The sequence below is a fragment of the Balaenoptera borealis genome (genome assembly GCF_965194805.1).
Source record: "Balaenoptera borealis genome assembly, chromosome: 4".
Classification (NCBI taxonomy): domain Eukaryota; kingdom Metazoa; phylum Chordata; class Mammalia; order Artiodactyla; family Balaenopteridae; genus Balaenoptera; species Balaenoptera borealis.
Window position 1 is genome coordinate 55,450,183 of NC_138861.1, and position 8,019 is coordinate 55,458,201.

Below are 8,019 nucleotides of genomic sequence, written 5' to 3' on the forward strand. Positions count from 1 at the left end.
GTGCTCTGCCTTCTGTGGCCACACTGGGAAGGAATCCCCTCTCCTCACACACCCTGAAACAAAGGTCTCTTGCCTTTCCGGAAGGTCCAGAGTTTTCCCCAGACTCCCTCCTGGCTATCTGTGGCACACTAGCCCCCTTCAGGCTGTGTTCACGCAGCCAACCCCAGTCCCCTCTCTGGGGTCTGACCTCCGAAGCCCGAGCCTCAGCTCCCAGCCCCCGCCCGCCCCAGCGGGTGAGCAGACAAGCCTCTGGGGCTGGTGAGTGCTGCTCGGCGCTAATCTCTGTGCGGGAATCTCTCTGCTTTGCCCTCTGCACCCCTGTTGCTGCGCTCTCCTCTGTGGCTCCAAAGCTTGCCCCCTGCCCACCCTCTGTCTCCACCAGTGAAGGGGTTTCCTAGTGTGTGGAAACTTTTCCTCCTTCACAGCGCCCTCCCAGAGTTACGGGTCCTGTCCCTATTCTTTTGTCTCTGTTTTTCTTTTTTCTCTTGCCCTACCCAGGTACGTGGGGATTTTCATGCCTTTTGGGGAATCTGAGGTCTTCTGCCAGCGTTCAGTAGGTGTTCTGTAGGAGTTGTTCCACATGTAGCTGTATTTTTGATGTATTTGTGGGGAGGAAGCTGATCTCCACGTCTTACTCCTCTGCCATCTTGAACGTCCTCCTGTGTTCTCTTTTGAGAATGCTCTCTTATCCAACCTTTCTGCACAAGTCTAAACTCTAGTCTTCTCTCAAGGATTCACACAATTGTTTCCTCTTTATAAGGCTTCTCTGATCTTCTGGTCAAAATTTTTATTTTCCTCTTTGTTCTCAGGGCATGTTGCAACTTTATTACAGCATAGCTTGCATTAGAGTTCCCAACTACAGCATTTCATGGGTTCTAGGATAAATAGTTTTTCACACTTAACATCTCTGAAATAGGTACACATCTTACAGCCAATGCAATGACATCTTATAACTGCTTGACAGTTTTGTTTTTTCACTTGTTTGTGTTACATAAAATGATGGTATATCTCACAATAGCACCTTAGTAGTTTGTGAGCCCCTGGATTTTACAGACTTTGCCTTATTCCTCTCTCTCATATTCTTCAGCAATGAGTGTCGTGTCCTGCAAAAACTAACTGCTCAAAATTTGGATATTGAACCAAATGTGTGTTCTATATTCTGAGTTACTATGGTTTTCTACAGTGTCCAAAACATTTCCAATTACAATTTGATTCAAATTAAAAGGACTTTGATGGGATATTCATTACTTAAAAGATAACATTTATTAGTCTGTGTGTTGTGATTGGAGCTTTAGTATCATCAGGAAGAAGTTTAATCTGACTTCATTTTCAGTCCATTAAAAACCTTGTAACAATGTTCATAAGTTAGATCTCCAGAGTCATAAAAGTATATGTCATAGCCCCAATCTGCACATATTTGACCACATTGGATATTTAACATAGGTTTAGATTTGGGAATATCCACCATTTATACTAATTAATGTTCTTCATGATTTTAATGCAAGCACGCAAATATATAAATTGTATGATTTTGGTCTGTCCTGTTGTCAGTGACACTAATAAACTAGGGACACATTATAGCAATTACAGTTCATTTCTTCGCTTAAAATGAACACTTTTTTATTGTTAGCTCATCATTGACTTGCCTTGCTTATGAAGAATTATAATTGAGAATCATAAAGTCAACTAGACATATTATTCTAGGAAAAAAGGAGACTTAAGGGAACAAAATAAATCCAAATATGTAGTAGTATGGCACAGTTGTGTTGCTTAAATACCCTCCTATGAACAAGATTTAATTACCAAGATTCTCAATTTAGAATCATTCAAGGACACAACATTTGCTAACTTGTAGGTAATTTCATTTGTTTATAGACATGTATGGAGGCCTTAGAGTGAAGAAGGAAAAACAACAATAAATTATTAGTCTGTAGCAAAAAGGCAACCCTACCAAACTGCAAGTGTTCCCTTTTCTGGATGCCAGTATGAAAAATTAAAGATGGAAAAACTTATTTCATAAATATACTGAGTGAAAATCTTTTCATATTACACGTAAATCTATAGCTTTCTATCTTCGTTCATTCTTTCCTTAACTTGTTCTTACATATTTTCTGAGTTTCCCAAGAAACAAAAAGGAATTGTTGGAATTCTAAGAGACTTTGAAGCAGTTCATCAAAGGATTGGGTTTAAACTTTGAAATTTACTGTTTAGAAAATTCCAATTCTCTCATATTCTCTTATATGAAGTGAGTGTAAGTCCTTAGCCATGCATAATAATAACTACATTTTAAAAATGCACATCTACTATGCAACTATGCACATACACTAGTTAATCATTGTTCATAGTAACCCTGAAAAATAGGTCTCACCATCCTCATTTTATATTAGCAAACAGAAATTCAGAGAGAACTAACACATGGTAAAGCCAAGATTCGAATCTGGGTCTGTCTGCCTCTAAGAGCACATCCTCTCTCTCACTCTATCCCACTACAGATGTGAAATTTTGCTGTAACCCTGCTTGCTCTAGAGTAGAATTATTCTTAAGGTAAGTCTTAAGGTTATTGAAGCATCATGTCTAGATCACATTACCCGTTCCTTGGCATACCAGAATATGCTATAAGTCCAATTTTGGTTTCATATATGAAACAATATTCCAATGATTAGAGCTCTTCAACAATGGGATGAAAATAATTCTCAAGCAGGGGCTGATGACTAGCATTACTGAATGAATGTATTTTGGATGAAAGTTTGGACAACTTAGATTTCTAAGGGCCTTTCCAATTTTGACTATTTATGACAGACTTTATAAGGTAGCTGTGGTGAAGTAAAAAGAGTAAAGTTAGGAATCCCAAGTCATGGAATCAGTAGACATGGGTTTGAGTCTTGACTCTTACTATAAGCCTATCTGAAGATTAATTTACTGCTCTAGGCCTCAGTTTATTCACCTAAAAAAGCAAATGTTGACAGAATTACCCAATTCACAGTCACTATCAAAATTAATTGAGAAATTAAAAATAAAGATACTTTATAGAGGAGGGCTTCAGATGGAGGAGGAGTAAGACGTGGAGATCAACTTACTCCACACAAATACATTAGAAATACATCTACATGTGGAACAACTCCTACAGAACACCTACTGAACGCTGGCAGAAGACCTCAGACTCTCCAAAAGGCAAGAAACTCCCCACGTACCTAGTTTGGGCAAAAGAAAAAAGAAAAAGCAGAGACAAAAGAATAGGGAAAGGACCTGCACCTCAGGGAGGGAGCTGTGAAGGAGGAAAAGTTTCCACACACTAGGAAGGCCCTTCACTGGTGGACACAGGGGGTGGGCAGGGGGGAAGCTTCGGAGCCATGGAGGAGAGCGCAGCAACAGGGGTGCAGAGGGCAAAGTGGAGAGATTCCCGCACAGAGGATCAGTGCCAACCAGCACTCACCAGCCCGACAGGCTTGTCTGCTCACCCGCTGGGGTGGGCGGGGGCTGGGAGCTGAGGCTCCGGCTCCGGTCGGATCCCAGGGAGAGGACTGGGGTTGGCTGCATGAACACAGCCTGAAGGGGGCTAGTGCGCCACAGCTAGCTGGGAGGGAGTCCAGGAAAAAGTCTGGAACTGCCTAAGAGGAAAGAGACCATTGTTTCGGGGTGCGCAAGGAGAGGGGATTCAGAGCACTGCCTGCCTAAACGAGCTCCAGAGACAGGCACAAGCCGCAGCTATCAGTGTGGACCCCAGAGACGGGTACGAAACGCTAACGCTGCTGCTGCAGCCACCAAGAAGCCTGTGTGCAAACATAGGTCACTATCCACACCTTCCCTCCCGGGAGCCTGTGCAGCCCACCAAGGCCAGGGTCACTTGATCCAGGGACAACTTCCCTGTGAGAACACACGGTGCGCCTCAGGCTGTTGCAACATCACGCCGGCCTCTGCCAGCTCAGGCTCCCTGTGCATTATGTACCCCTCCCTCCCCTTGGCCTGAGTGAGCCAGAGCCCCCAAATCAGCTGCTACTTTAACCCTGTCCTGTCTGAGCGAAGAAGAGATGCCCTCAGGCGACCTACACACAGAGGCGGGGGCAAATCCAAAGCTGAACTGCAGGAGCTGTGCGAACAAAGAAGAGAAAGGAAAATCTCTCCCAGCAGCCTCAGGAGCAGCAGATTAAATCTCTACAATCAACTTGATGTACCCTGCATCTGTGGAGTACCAGAATAGACAACGAATCATCCCAAAATTGAGGCAGTGGACTTCGGGAGCAACTGTAGACTTGGGGTTTGCTTTCTGCATCTAATTTGTTTCTGGTTTTATGTTTATCTTAGTTTAGTATTTAGAGTTTATTATCATTTAGTTTAGTATTTAGAGTTTATTATCATTGGTAGATTTGTTTATTGATTTGGCTGCTCTCTTACTTTATATATATATATATATTTTTTCCTTTTTCTCTTTTTGTGAATGTGTATGTGTATGCTTCTGTGTGTGATTTTGTCTGTATAGCTTTGTTTTTACCATTTGCCCTAGTGTTTTGCCTGTCCGTTTTTTTTTTCTTTTTCTTTTTTCTTTTTTAGTATAGTTTTTAGCACTTGTTATCATTGGTGGATTTGTTTATTGGTTTGGTTGCTCTCTTTTATCTTTCTTTCCCTTTTTATGACTTTTTAATTTTTAATAATTTTTTTAAATAACTTTATTTTATTTTATATTTTTTTCTTTCTTTCTTTTTTTTTTTTTCTCCCTTTTCTTCTGAGCCCTGTGGCTGACAGGGTCTTAGTGCTCCGGCCGGGTGTCAGGCCTGTGCCTCTGAGGTGGGAGAGCCGAGTTCAGGACACTGGTTCACAAGAGACGTCCCAGCTCCATGTAATATCAAATGGTGAAAGCTCTCCCAGAGATCTCCATCTCAATGCTAAGACCCAGCTTCACTCAACGACCAGCAAGCTACAGTGCTGGACACCCTATGCCAAACAACTAGCAGGACAGGAACACAACCCCACCCATTAGCAGCGAGGCTGCCAAAAATCATAATATGGTTACTGACACCACAAAACACACAACCGGATGTGGTCCTGCCTACCAGAAAGACAAGGTCCAGCCTCATCCACCAGAATACAAGCACCAGTCCCCTCCACGAGGAAGCCTACACAGCCCACTGAACAAACCTTAGCCACTGGAGGCAGACACCAAAAACAATGGGAACTAAAAGCCTATAAAAAGAAGACCCCAAACATAGTAAGTTAAGAAAAATGAGAAGACAGACAAACACACAGCAGAAAAAGGAGCAAGGTAAAAACCCATCAGACCAAACAAATGAAGAGGAAATAGGCAGTATACCTGAAAAAGAATTCAGAGTAATGAGAGTAAACATGATACAAAATCTTGGAAATAGAATGGAGAAAATACAAGAAACGTTTAACAAGGACCTAGAAGAACTATAGAGCAAACAAACAATGATGAACAACACAATAAATGATATTAAAAATTCTCTAGAAGGAATCAATAGCAGAATGACTGAGGCAAAAGAACGGATAAGTGACCTGGAAGATAAAATAGTGGAAATAACTACTGCAAAACAGAATAAAGAAAAAAGGATGAAAAGAATTGAGGACAGACTCAGAGACCTCTGTGACCACATTAAACACACCAACATTCGAATTATAGGGGTCCCAGAGGAAGAAGAGAATAAAAAGGGACTGAGAAAATATTTGAAGAGATTATAGTTGAAAACTTCCCTAATATGGGAAAGGAAATAGTCAGTCAAGTCCAGGAAGTGCAGAGAGTCCCATACAGGATAAATCCAAGGAGAAACACACCAAGACACATATTAATCAAACTATCAAAAATTAAACACAAAGAAAACATTTTAAAAGCAGCAAGGGAAAAGCAACAGTTAACATACAAGGGAATCCCCATAAGCTGATCTTTCAGTAAAAACTCTGCAAGCCAGAAGGCAGGGCAGGACATATTTAAAGTGATGAAAGGGAAAAACCTACAACCAAGATTACTCTCCCCAGCAAGGATCTCATTCAGATTCGATGGAGAAATTAAAACCTTTACAGACAAGCAAAAGCTGAGAGAATTCAGCACCACCAAACCAGCTTTACAACAAATGCTAAAGGAACTTCTCTAGGCAGGAAACACAAGAGGAGGAAAAGACCTACTATAACAAACCCAAAACAATTAAGAAAATGGTAATAGGAACATACATATTGATAACTACCTTAAATGTAAATGGATTAAATGTTCCAACTAAAAGACATAGACTGGCTGAATGGATACAAAACAACACCTGTATATATGCTGTCTATAAGAGACCCACTTCAGACCTAGGGACACATACCCACTGAAAGTGAGGGGATGGAAAATGATATTCCATGCAAATGGAAATCAAAGAAATCTGGAGTAGCAATTTTCATATCAGACAAAATAGACTTTAAAATAAAGACTATTACAAGAGACAAAGAAGGACTCTACATAATGATCAAGGGATCAATCCAAGAAGAAGATGTAACAACTGTAAATATTTATGCACCCAACATAGGAGCACCTCAATACATAAGGCAAATACTAACAGCCATAAAAGGGGATATCAACAGTAACACAATCATGGAAGGGGACTTTAACACCCCACTTTCACCAATGGACAGATCATCCAAAATGAAAATAAATAAGGAAACACAAGCTTTAAATGATACATTAAACAAGATGGACTTAAGTGATATTTATAAGACATTCCATCCAAAAACAACAGAAAACACTTTCTTCTCAAGTGCCCATGGAACATCCTCTGGGATAGATTATATCCTGGGTCACAAATCAAGCCTTGGTAAATTTAAGAAAATTGAAATTGTATCAAGTATCTTTTGCAACCACAATGCTATAAGACTAGATATCAATTACAGACAAAAAATACAGACACATGGAGGCTAAACAATACACAAGTAAATAACCAAGAGATCACTGAAGAAATGAAAGGGGAAATAAAAAAATACCTAGAAACAAATGACAATGAAAACACAATGACCCAACATCTATGGGATGCAGCAAAAGGAGTTCTAAGAGGGAAGTTTATAGCAATACAATCTTACCTTAAGAAACAAGAAACATCTCAAATAAACAACCTAATCTTACACCTAAAGCCATTAGAGAAAGAAGAACAAAAAACCTCAAAGCCAGCAGACGGAAAGATATCATAAAGATCAGATCAGAAATAAATGAAAAAGAACTGAAGGAAACAAGAGCAAAGTGCAATAAAACTAAAAGCTGGTTCCTTGAGAAGATAAACAAAATTGATAAACCATTAGCCAGACTCATCAAGAAAAAAAGGGAGAAGACTCAATAGAATTACAAATGAAAAAGGAGAAGTAACAACTGAAACTGCAGAAATACAAAGGATCATGAGAGATTACTACAAGCAACTATATGCCAATAAAATGGACAACCTGGAAGAAATGGGCAAATTCATAGAAAAGCAGAACCTTCTGAGACTGAACCAGGAAGAATTAGAAAATATAAACAGACCCATCACAAGCACTGAAATTGAGACTGTGATTAAAAATCTTCCAACAAACAAATGCCCAGGACCAGATGGCTTCACAGGCGAATTCTATCAAACAATAGAGAAGAGCTAACACAGATCCTTCTCAAACTCTTCCAAAATATAGCAGAGGAACACAAAATATAGCAGGAACACTCCCAAGCTCATTCTACGAGGCCATCATCACCCTGATACCAAAACCAGACAAAGATGTCACAAAGAAAGAAAACTACAGGCCGATATCACTGATGAACATAGATGCAAAAATCCTCAACAAAATACTAGCAAACAGAATCCAACAGCACATTAAAAGGATCATACACCATGATCAAGTGGGGTTTATCCCAGGATTGCAAGGATTCTTCAATATACGCAAATCAATCAATGTGATAAACCCTATAAACAAATTGAAGGAGAAAATCCATATGATCATCTCAATAGATGCAGAAAAAACTTTCAACAAAATTCAACACCCATTTATGATAAAAACCCTCCAGAAAGTAGGCAAAGA